Consider the following 11,950-nt stretch of genomic DNA (forward strand, 5'->3'; position numbering starts at 1 on the left):
GAACGATCTCTTCCCCTCCTCCCTGATAATTTTTATCGTATTTCAATATATTTTTATCCTATAAATGACTTTACTTATGAATTAACTATGTTTAGAATCGGATTTATCGTTGCAATTTGCAACACCAAAGTGATTGATATAATTCATTTGGATAAACAATTATTAAACATCAAAGCAACATTTTATTGGAAATACACGTCTTATGAGGCAGATGAAGGGGACCAGGACGTCTTAAATGAAAGGACACTCGCCCCAGCCCCCAGTGTTACAGTTGCCCCCTTGTTGAACCTGGGGGGCCCTGCCAGCCCTGAAGCAAGGCACTATGGGGAGACTCGGTAGGTGAAGATCACACTGCTTCTCTAAAATGAGCAAGGCCAGTTGTGAAGGGGATGGGAGCGGTGGGCGGTGGGAGTGTTTCCAACTAGGTCAGTCGGGAACGTTGCTGAATGGAGTTTGAGGATCAGTGGCCACATGCTCTTTGGAAGTGCATTCGTGCCCCCAGGAGTAAGTCGGAGTCCCTTTGAAAATCCTTCCTCTGCTCCCTGAGTGGCTTTCCCTCCTCCTCACCATACCTGTTCTATCAGTGTTCTCAATGCCATCAATATAATGCTTGAGCAGGAGTAACTAACAGTGTGCAAGGAGCGCTGGACCCTTTCCACAGCATCTGTCACACCACGTCTCATCTGTCTTCTCACAACAAGGCCCAGAGATACTCAGAGCAGCGAGTGGTCCCCACCCCCATCCCTCCACACTGCTTCCTCCCCGTCCTCCCCTTCAGTCCTCTCTGCTGTTTGAAGGACCCCCATCTCTGCCCCACTTCCTCTTCCTTGCCTCTCCCTCCCTCCTCCTCCTCCTCCCTCACTCCCTTCTCCTTGTTTCTCGTTCTTCTGTTTCCTTCTCTCCTCCAGTTTCTTTCTCCTTGAAATCATCATCACAGAACTAAGCCTGGATGTTATTTGCGTAAAACCATTACCAAGGGGGGAACAGTGACATTCCTTTATGGGTCTGGGTGCAAGCCTTTGACAGATGGAACTGGTATCGGAGAAAACAAATTGTTAATGCTGTACTGAAATTTCACTGCGGGCACTCAATAGTTGCATGGGGGAACCAAAATATACTAGGGTTGAAGCAAATAAATTCCATTCCCAAACCACGAAGATGAAAAGGCAGCTGCAAATTAGGTTTGAAATGGACATCCCTGTCCTCAGAGATTTCGTAGTGACAAATGGATTAGTCCCCAAGTGGAACACAAACCTACTTTGCTTTCATAGAAGCGGAGAAGACTAATAAAGGCTGTGTCTCTATGCAGCCCTGAATCAACTGGGGCTCCGTCAACCTGTTTAATAGCATCGCAGCTGAGCTTCTTAATTAAGCTGCAATAAGAGTTGGTCCTTAAGAAACTGGTAAACACCCGAGTCCTTGAGTTTATTAATTAATCTTTAATTTTCTTTCATTTAAAATGAAATGTGTTTAATTATTACATTATTATTTTTAAATGAATAGTGGTTTCAAGGAATAGTATAGAGAAGGATCCTTCAGTGCCCTCATAGCATCTATCAGTGTTCTCAATGCCATCAATATAATGCTAAGAAAAATATTTCCAAGGTCAAGTAAAATCATTTTTAGGCAACTGTTTAATATGATCTATCTGGGACACACACTCCAAGCGGCAAGTATGAGGTTTTGCAAATTCAGGATTAAGCCAGCATCCTCACCTCATTCCTTGCCCCAGCCTCCTATCAGTCAGGAAAGGTAACAAGTAACCCCCACATTGCAGTTAACACATCAAGGTTTATTTTTCTTTCTCACGCAAAGCCGATTGCCAGTTGAGATGACCGTGGAGGGCAGTGTTCTTGGTGTTTCAGCCACCCGAGGGCTTCCGTCAGGCAGTGTCAGCCTCACCATACCTGTTTCCACTGCACAGGGCAGGGCTGTGAGATCTCCCCTCCTAAGGAAATTTTAAGTATTGTTGACTGTGGGCAGAGAACATTTAGTTTTTGCTTCAAAGTGTGAGGGGTGGATTGTAGACTAATGGAAAGCCTGTCTGTAAACATGGATTCATGAGTGATAGATAAGTCAGAGGACAAGTCCCTGGGAAGCTGTATCATATTAGTAAAGACAGGATTTTCCTGGGGGGCTGGGAAAGAGGACTGGTCACCGACAAGGAGGCTCTGTGCCCTGGTCCTTAAGATCCATGGAAAAATGGGACCAGGAGGTGTGGGACTGGGCTGGAGAAATGGATCCAGTCCAAGGGGCAAGGAAATGAGAGGTGCTTTGGCAGACTTTGGGGGTTCTTCCCCAATATCTGTGCTTTCCTTCTTTTGTATTAGTAGCCCAGGTATTTTGCTTGGCACAAAACCACATAGGAGAAAAACTACACTTCCCATTTGGGCTTGCCAGTATGTGTGACCACATCACTAAATTCTAGTTAGTGCAATGTAAACCTAAGTACTGTGTTCAAATTCTGAGAAACAGCTTAAGGAAAGAGAGCGCTTCCTCCCTGCACTGCTTCGTTCCTACTTCCTGTGGCTGAAATTCAGACTCAGGTGTCCAATGTAAATCAGGCACCTAGAGTTACGAGTGAGAAGCCTTACGTTGAGCATGGCAGAGCGACAAGACAGAGGGGGCCTGAGCCCTTGATGTCTTGGGAGCCACTGTACTCGCCCTCAACTGTCCACATTTATATAAGGCAGACATACATCTTTATCTAGTTTAAGAAACTTCGTTTGGAGGGAAACTCTAGCTGAATGAAATACCAAATCTCATCACAATGGGTGCCATTGAGCTAGAAATCTTGGGGAAATTCAGAAGGTAACAGGTAGAGCCCGTGTACACTCTGGAAGCACAGTGCAAAACTCCACAGATGGGGGAGTGGATGGTTGACAGGCTGGAAGAGATTTCTGGGTTCCGAGAAAGGTAGACTCTCGAAGGACTGGCCAGGATAAGCTGGGTGTGGGAGCTGGGTATGGGTAGAGACTGGAGAGTGAGGGAGAGGAGAGCAAAGAGAGGGTGGTTGTCTTCCAAGGCTTGGGATGGGAAGGCAGCATCCTTCTGAGGGAGAAAGGGAGAATCAAACCCCACCAGAGTGGCGTTCTACAAGGAAATCATAGCAGGTGAGAACTCACCAATAGTTGAGATATCTTGAAAATTATACCTAAAAGAATCAGTTCACAGTCGGCTGGAACAGTTACTTGCTGAATGAAATGAAGAAGGGATGACAGCATGAATAGCACCAAGAGGAGTTTAAGAGAAGCAGTGCAGAATAGCGGCTGAGAATGGGGATTAGAATCCTAGAATCCATGCCTCTACATCTCAGACCAAGGCCTAAATGTAGTGTTCAACAAATACAGATGCATAGACTGCTAACTGTTGCTGCTTTATGGCTGGAGTGCGGAGTGTCCCGGTGACGATGGCAGTGAGACTCAGGGTCCTAGCGACTGTCTCTTTCTAACTTCACCAAGGAAGTTTGAGAAGCAGTGCAGATAGGGCTGAAATGGATAGAATCCTAGAATCATGCTCTACACTCAGACCACTAATGTAGTGTTCACAATACAGACTGATGCTGACTGTGCTGCTTTATGGTTGGGTGACGGAAGTGTCACAGTGAGATCTGATGGCAGATGAAGAGACTTCAGGGTCCATAAGCGACTGTCTCTTTCTAAACTTGCCTGGAAATTTCTCCTCCATATTCTCAGATGCAGTTCAAGTTTCCTTCAAATCCTGGGTTAATGTCTGTTCCTCTAGGACATCAGTTGTGATCACCTTGATCCACAGCAATCCCTTGTTCTGACAGCAAGTTATTACCTTGTCATCAGGCAGCTGTGATGTGCCATCCTGGATGGATTCTACCTTGTTTTTCCAGCATTTGATGGGCAAACAAGACCCCTCAAAATACCTGAGCCCTGCTTGATTCTGCAGGCTCATCTTGCAGCGATTCCTCCCACTTTGATAATCCCATCCATACTCTCACAATTTTATGTCTAGTTATCACATTTTATTAAATAGATGTGTAGTAATCATTCTTCTATTGTTATATATTCACTTTCCCTCTTGTTTTTCACTATAAGAGCACTGTTAATACCTTTATGAATATTTTAAAAATGTAGTTTCAATTAGTAGCATTCTTAGTGTGACAATCAGAAAAGGTGTGAAGAATTCTGAGCTTCTATGGAACTTCTCACATACTCTTTTATTTTAAGTTATCATCTAGATTTTGTATCATAGGCTTAAATACATATTTGAATATAATTAAATAAATTATATGCACTTCCCAGGTGGCACTAGTGGTAAAGAATCTGCCTGCCAGGGCAGGAAATATAAGAGGCTCAGGGTTCGATCCCTGAGTTGGGAAGATCCCCTGGATGAGGGCCTGGTATCCCACTCCAGCATTCTTGCCTGGAGAATCCCATGGACAGAGGAGCCTGGCAGGCTACAGTCCATAGGGTCGTGAAGAGTCAGACAAGACTGACTACTAGTCACTACTTAGTCACTACTACTAAGCACGCACACAGGCAAATAAATTATATAGAGTGTTAATATATAAGTAAATCTCAAAATAGAGTAAATATTTATTTTATATATAAGTAAATGAAATTTATATAAATGGATATAATTTTTGACATGTAAATATTTGCATTTTAAAAGAAAATTATAATGTAACTTTCAAAAGTAGTCCACTGAAGCTCAATTCCATTCTGGTTCAATATCTACCATCATGGGTTAAAAAAAAATACACATACAAGCTTTCCTTTCTTAGGAATTCTGCACTGTTCTTTTTTTCTCCATCAACTGGTACAGCCCTGGCAGAAATTTAGTCTTAATATATATTTTTATTCTTGGAAGCCTTTTATTAATCAATTTATCACCTATCACTGCAACAAAAATATGCTTAAAAATTGAAATTAAAATGCTTTTCATTGACTACAAGTCTTTAAATTTTAAAATAAATTCAATTCTTACTATGGTGATTAGTAGAATCAGTTCAGTTCAGTCGCTCAGTCGTGTCCAACTCTTTGCAACTCCATGAACCGCAGCATGCCAGGCCTCCCTGTCCATCACCAACTCCCGGAGTTCACTCAGACTCATGTCTATCGACTCAGTGATGCCATCCAGCCATCTCATCCTCTGTCGTCCCCTTCTCCTCTTGCCCCCAATCCCTCCCAGCATCAGAGTCTTTTCCAATGAGTCAACTCTTTCCATGAGGTGGCCGAAGTATTGGAGTTTCAGCTTTAGCATCAGTCCTTCCAAAGAACACCCAGGACTGATCTCCTTCAGAATGGACTGGTTGGATCTCCTTGCAGTCCAAGGGACTCTCATGAGTCTTCTCCAACACCACAGTTCAAAAGCATCAATTCTTCGGTGCTTAGCTTTCTTCACAGTCCAACTTTCACACCCATACATGACCACAGGAAAAACCATAGCCTTGACTAGATGGACCTTTGTTGGCAAAGTAATGTCTCTGCTTTTGAATATGCTGTCTAGGTTGGTCATAACTTTCCGTCCAAGGAGTAAGCATTTGTTTATCTATTTAATTATAGTGCCTGGACAGGGACTTGAACCCTGGGCCTTCAGATTAAAAGTCTGATGCTATACCAGCTGAGCTACCCAGACAGTAGAATATACGGATCAAAACAACTTAAACGTCACAGTTTGTGATAAAGACTGATCAATCTTTAAAAAAGTAAAATACTCTGGGATACACTTCTCTTAATATTTTTTCATTGAATATATTCATGAATGAATATTATTAATTTAAAAAGACAGGCTTCAGCATCAGTGCCTTTCACACCATTTGTTATTCTTGGTATCAGCGCTGAGAGCTGTTCAGGGAAACAAACAGATGGACTTGGAAGGGCTTCTGTTGTCTGTAGCGCAATCGTTTGGTCTCTCTTCAAGTTATATGCCAAACATTACGGTGAGTTTTGGTAATCTGTGAACTGACATTGGTCCTAGGTTCTCCAATTTCTGTGACAATGAAGGTCTGAAAACAATCCTTTGGTAAAAGCAGGTGGTTCTCAGTTATACAATAGACGTGCTACCTGGCTATCAGACATCCATGTTCTGCGCTGAAGGTGAGCATTCCAAAACGTGCCTTTGCTTAGTGCCCTGAAAGACATTTCTTTCTCTCTCTCTTTTTTTTTTTTCTTGCAGCAGGAGCAGGGGCCTGCATCTCCGTAAGATTCAGAATGGGTGATGCCTTTTCAGTGGGGTCCCTCATCTCCCACCCCTCTCTACCCTCCTTCCGCCTTGGAGACTAACTGCATGGACCAATCAATGGGCTCCCTTCCCCTATGGCTTCCGGTTGCGTTTGTCCAAAGGGGAACCCGGCGTTGGTGGAAGCGAGGAGGAGAAGAGAGAAGGCGTTTATGCCCAGGGCTCATCTGCGCAGTGACTCAGGGCACCTCTGCATTTTCTCTAGAAGGCCACAGCTCCTTCGTACTTTACACAGCCTGTCTCCATGTTCTAGAAACCTCTCTCCCCTGACCCTACTCAGGACTCCACCAGCCCAAAGGGGAGGCACAATCCTGTGTAGCTTTCTTTACTCCACCTACGTCTTTATTAATATTTCCTCTATCAAACACTCCTCAAATAACCCAATTTGACTGCGCTGTTTCCTCTTGGCACCCCTACTGATAAACTTATTTTTTATATAGTGGAAGAAGGACATGTGTGAAGGAGGAAGTGCCAAATAGGACACGAGTTAAGTGGAGGCTCTGTAAACTGGTCCTCTTAGGACCGTCTGTGCCTATGAACCCTTGGAAAAATCTTCATGACCCCCAGGGGCCTGGGCACTTCAATTTGATGATGGCCCATTTGGTACCTGACCATCCCTGTCTGTCCCTTCCGCTGCATAAGGGTAAGGACGCAGTTGGGTGCCAAAGAGGCATTAAAGAAAGCTGGGGTGCTTTCTCTTGAACGTCAATGGATACAGGTGAATCCTACCAGGCTTTGATGTGCGTCCAACAACTTCCATGCTCTCCTGCTGCTCAGCCACACCCACCACTGACCTCACCTGCAAGAGAAGTAAATGTCCTCCTCTGAGCTGTGGTATGGGGCCGGGTCTGGTTTCACAAAGCTGGGACCTCATAATTGCCTGCTGGAGTCTGGCATCAATCACCCACGACAGGGAGCTTGCCTGGTTTTTCTGCCAGCCTCTCTGCAGCACTGATTTAAAAATTCCAGACAACTCATCAAGAGTTCTTTATTGCAGCAGCGGGCAACTGATCTACAATAACATGTAAAAAGATAGGGGTCCCCAGGCAACAACAGCAGCTGCCGTTTGAGTTGAAATTGGAGTTAAAATGTGTGCTGAATCCACCTGCTGGGGGTGGAGCAATGACCTTGCACCTTCCATCCTGGAATGGTCTAGAAGCCCCTGGGGGCTGTTGCCTGCTGCCACTGAGACTTGAGGCTGCTGCTATTAAACAGATGGCTGTAGGTGTGTTTGCATTAACTGCTACTATGATTTTTTTTTCCTTCATAAGGATATTTCAGATTCTACCATCTATATATCTATCTAGGTGCTATGGCTCAGTTGATAATTTGAATTGTTGTTTAGCAAATATTCACTCTCTTCCCATCACCGTGTAAGTGGGAAGTGCTTCCTTCACACCCCCTTTGATATGGGTTTGGCCCACTGCTTTGCTTTGACCAGCTGAACGTCAGTGAAAGTGACAGGCCAAAGACATTCAGTGTGCTCCCGCGGCTTGTTTTGCTCTTGCTCTTGGGGATCTGCTATGAGAAGAACATGCCCAGATGGCTGCTTCATCTCAGCTCGTGGAGAAAGCCCCATAAAGCCTGGCCAAGATCAACAGAGCCATGGTGGCCCCACAGACCTGTGAATGTGGACGTAAGCGCTTCTTGTCAACTGCTGAGTTGGGCTGGCAAGTCCTGAGAAATGACTGCGTTTGAAGATTCCACTCTGCTGAACCCAAGGGAAGCGGTGTTCATGTCTCTGCTCAAAACCAGGCTTCATTCATTCTGGCATTTATTTATGAATGCACTTGTTTATTCTGCAAATGTGTTTTTATCACTCTCAATATTAAGCACTGCGCTAGAGAGACTCATGTATCTCCGTGTGTCTGGGTTGTCCCTCGATCTTCGGGAGAGAAATGAGGTTACGCAGGTGCGCATCCGTAAAGTGCTTTGAAAAGAAGAAGGAAAGAAAGTGAAGTCACTCAGTCGTGTCCGACTCTCTGCGACTCCATGAACTGTAGTCTACCAGGCTCCTCCGTCCATGGGATTTTCCAGGCAAGAGTACTGGAGTGGGTTGCTATTTCCTTCTCCAGGTGATCTTCCCGACCCAGGGATTGAACCCAGGTCTCCCACATTGCAGGCAGTCACCTTACCATCTGAGCCACCAGGGAAGGCACACTATAAATCCTGCCAGTTTCCCAGCCCTTTTCTCCAGCTTTGCTCGGCTGCATGACCTTCTGAGGCCAGGCTGGGGTGCGGTGAGTGGAATGGAATCCTGCTCCTGCCTGGACAGGCTTAGATGATCCCCCTGCGTTAAAGCAGGGGCTTTGCGGGAGGAAGAGGTGATGCTCACTGTCTCCCCTGTGGGGAACAGGTGTTCTCACCTCTTGCCTGGGTTACTTGGCTCAGCCGCTTTGTGCTCAATCTTGTTTGTTTTCAGGTAAAGAAACGAAGGCTCAGAGAGAGGTAATAACTCACCCAATCATTGGCAGACAGCAGGAGCAGTAAGTGTTAATTATTATTATCCAAGTCTCCATGATTAGAGATGTGGAAAGACCACCTTAAAGATTGAACTCTTGAACATCTGTGCAGAAGAGAGTTGCCATAGCAGGCCTGACTGCTCTCTTTTGAAATCCCTGCTTACAGGGTTGGCCCTTGGCTGGTGTATGGGAACTTGGATGTGGGGAGGGTTTTCAACACTGATTGATAAGAGGGGCTCCCTGTGCCTAAACTGTTTATACAAAACAGTATGGTTTATGCTGAACACCTGCTCTCCTTCTGGGAGTCTGGGGTGTGGGTGCATGCTAGGCAGAGGCTGCCCCAGGGCAGGCTCCCAATAAAAATCCTGGGCACTGAGCCTCTAATGAGCTTGCCTGGTGGGCAACATGCACACATGTTGTCACATCTTGTTGCTGGGGGAATTAAGGGAGACTTGCGTGACTCCACTGAGAAAGACTCCTGGAAGCTTGCTCCTGGTTTCCTTTGGACTTCATTGCATGTGCCTTTTCTCTTTGTTGATTTACTTTGCATTGATTTCCCATAATAAATCACAGCCCTGAGTATGGTTATACTCGGAGTCGTATGAGCGTTTCCCACCGCCCCCGCCCCCAGTCAGCAAGCCTGACAATGATCTTGGGGTCCCCTAATGCAACATCCCTTCCTTTTACTTGACTCTAAGCCTTGGCTGTGGACCCCTCACCCCAATTCCAACACCATCCTTGACTTTTAGGATCATCTTACTCATCCCTAGGACTCTGTTGAAATCTTACCTTGATCACGAGTTGTGAAGGGTTTTCACCGTTCTTGTGACTCCAGCATTAACTTCCAGAATTATCCATCAGGTTCTGTGTCTTAAACGATAATCTGTTTCCTTCCAAAGAACCGAGTTTTGACTTTTGTGGCATGTGTCAGTGTATCACAGCCCTTAGCCTAGAAGCTGAAATAAAATGATATAAAGTGAATGTTTTCACATTGGTTTGCTTTGTCTTCCATGCTCTGCGTTCACTGAAAAGAAGACTTTTGAAGACAGAATCTTAATAGATACCAAATTATTACTTAACTTCAAAATATTTTGACAGCTCACAGACACAGCTATAGCAAATATGTCTCTCAGTTATAGTGCCTATAACTGGAATTAGCCCTAGGACTGTGAATCCTAGTTTTAAATGTGATTAGAATTTTATTCCCTATAGGTTGTTTTAACTTGTTAATCCAGTCATCAAAAATAGATTGAGTGCCAAGTGCCACTAACTGAATATTGTGGAAATTACAAATGGAAAAGACTCATTCTATTCTCTGGAAAGATGTGGGTTCCATGGTGGTTTTTGTAGGTACTTTCCATGCCCACCCAGTCTCTGGCCACCCATACCCCTGCCATGCAATAACCTCAGAGTTGGTCATGCTCACCCCCCTCCCAAGTCATCCATGTGTCTCAGGGAAGATGACGCCATGCCCAGTGAGAGTGGGACTGAACGTTCCAAGCTAAGCAGTATAATCCCCGCCTCTTTCCCACATGATTGGTTCACCAAAACCATACCTAAGCCAATCAGCATGTAGTAGGCTCAAGGTGGCTCAATCAGGACAGAGTTCAGATTTTCCTTGGATACGTCACTCTCTGGTCATATATGGGAGAATTGGTGATTTGAATCTCAGAAATGCTGGGCCATTTTGGGAAGCTATACTGAGGAGGAGGAGAAAGGTACCAACATGAAAAATAAAAGATTAAATGGAGAAGAATCTTAAGCTACTCCTGATGTCTGAACCTCTGAGTATATTGCTTATGTGAACAACATATCATTTTGAATAATTAAGTAAGGATGAGTTAGTACTTTTAAGGTTTAAATGATTTAGCTCCAGAGCATCTGTTCACCTATCCTTTTTCCCGTTGTTTATACTCTGATTTTCCTTTGGAAAAACTCTCTCTCCTATATTCCGAGACACATGTTTGGACTGATACCAGAATCAGATCCATAGGGGTTGCTTGTGCAAGCTTACGCCCAATGGCACACTCTGCCATTTTGGTTTTGATGACTGGATTAGGAATAGACTCATAACTCAATTTGGGCTAGCAAAAGGATAAAAAAACTTAAGACTTGTGTATTAGATACTATGAGATCCCCTTTATCCCACTAGTTTGTGTGAAGATCTGTGTTCTAGACTCCCAGGAGCAATTCTACTGCCTCCTGTTGAGAACCCAGAACAGCCGGAAGATAGAGTCCGGGGATAAAGGCAACATTACAGAAAGCGGAGGTGAATGAGAGAAACCAAAGCGTTTAAGATCCTGGGTTTGACCTGTCATGAGGCACGCTGCCTCTGGCCCTCTCTCTCATGGGCATCAAACCCAACCCAACCCAGCCAACAACAAAACTGTTTACTAACTGTGAAACTAGTTTGAGCTGCTTTCTCTAACATTTGCTACACTTACTAAACTTTTCTATGTCATTACCATTAGGGAAGTACTAATGAAAGCCACAGTGAAATACCACAACACATCTGTTAGAGTGGCCGTTGGGAAAACTTGACAATACAGTATATTAATATATAAGCTTTATATATATTATATATATAGTGTTTGTATGTATATATATAAAAGCTTGTGGAGCAACTGGAACTCATGTGCTCCATTTAGAAAAGCAAAATGGTACCGTCATTCTGGAAAGTTTTTAGATTCTTATAAAACTAAACACACCCTTACCAGAAGACCCAGCAATGCCATTCCTGAGTGTTTACCCTAGAGAAAAGAAAGCGTATGTTCACACAAAAGCCTCTACCCCAATGTTTACAGCAGTTCTCTTCAAAATTGCAAAAATATGGAAACCGCCCAAATGCCCTTCAGCAAGCTAATGGTTAAATAGCCTGTACATCCACGTGACGGAACGCTACTCAGGAATAAAAGGAATGAACTATTGATATACAGAGCAACTTCTTTGAATCTGGAAGGCATTATGTTGGATGGGAAAAAAAGTCTCAAAAATTACTGTGTATTTCCATTTATATGACTTCCTGGAAAGGGGGAAAAAAACCCAAGATAGAGAACAGTACAGGGCTGCCAGGAGTTATAAGTGAGGGAGAAATTGTGACTAGAAGGGACTAGCAGAAGGCTGGATTTTTTTTGGTGGGGGGAGATGATAGCACTGCTCTCTATCCTGATTTTCATGAGGATTACACAACACATATGCATACATTAAAATTCATAGACATGTACACTACAAAAGGTCAATTTCACTGTATAATGTTTTAAAAATGACATTTAAAG

At 44.1% G+C, this 11,950-nt stretch overlaps 1 non-coding gene across 1 annotated transcript; it reads right to left on the reverse strand.

The window, feature by feature from the left end:
• Positions 1 to 5,537: 5,537 nt before the first annotated feature.
• Positions 5,538 to 5,610, reverse strand: TRNAK-UUU (transfer RNA lysine (anticodon UUU)). Its single transcript has one exon. It is a non-coding gene; the product is annotated as a tRNA-Lys (tRNA).
• Between the last annotated feature and the right edge of the window lie 6,340 nt (positions 5,611 to 11,950).

The sequence above is a fragment of the Bos taurus genome, chromosome 13, assembly GCF_002263795.3.
Source record: "Bos taurus isolate L1 Dominette 01449 registration number 42190680 breed Hereford chromosome 13, ARS-UCD2.0, whole genome shotgun sequence".
NCBI classification, from domain to species: Eukaryota; Metazoa; Chordata; class Mammalia; order Artiodactyla; family Bovidae; genus Bos; species Bos taurus.